Raw genomic sequence first — 840 nt, forward strand, 5'->3', positions numbered from 1 at the left:
TTTTTTACCTGAAGATTTGCCACGGATTTATCTCTCCTACTTTTTTTTGGGGGGGGGGGGTGACTCAGTCGTTTAAGCGTCTGCTTTTTTTTTTTTCAGCATAACAGTATTCATTATTTTTGCACCACACCCAGTGCTCCATGCAATCCGTGCCCTCTATAATACCCACCACCTGTTACCCCAACCTCCCACCCCCCACCATTTCAAACCCCCCAGTTTGTTTTTCAGAGTCCATAGTCTCTCATGGTTCACCCCCCCTCCAATTTCCCCCAACTCCCCTCTCCTCTCTAATTCCCCATGTCCTCCATGCTATTTGTTATGCTCCACAAATAAGTGAAACCATATGATAATTGACTCTCTCTCCTGATCTATTTCACTCAGCATAGAGGAGGATGTTCAGGACAGAGGTCCGTTCAGAAATTGAACGGTTGTTCCACAGACAACAATGAGGACATGTACCTCAGAGAAGCTGTCGAGGCTGCAGACTGATGCTTTGTTCTCTAAAAAGATCCAATGAAAGTACTGTAATGACAGTCTGTGAGTTTTAGGAGATGTGGTTTTGCATGGCAGGGAACAAGTGAAACTTCCAGAGGTAGAATTGTGAGTTAGAAAGTTGTTCGCGGAGGTGGTGATATTTTCTTCACTCTGAAGCATAATTAACATACAGCATTATATTAGATTCATGTGTACAAATTAGTGATTCAATAATTTTGTACACTACTCAGTACTCCTCAGAGTAAGTGAACTCTTAATGCCCTTTATCAATTTCACCCATCACTCCACCCACCTCCTCTCTGGTAACCACCAATTTGTTCTCTTTAAGAGTCTGTTTTGTTTTGT

This window comes from Mustela nigripes, chromosome X, assembly GCF_022355385.1.
Source record: "Mustela nigripes isolate SB6536 chromosome X, MUSNIG.SB6536, whole genome shotgun sequence".
NCBI lineage: Eukaryota > Metazoa > Chordata > Mammalia > Carnivora > Mustelidae > Mustela > Mustela nigripes.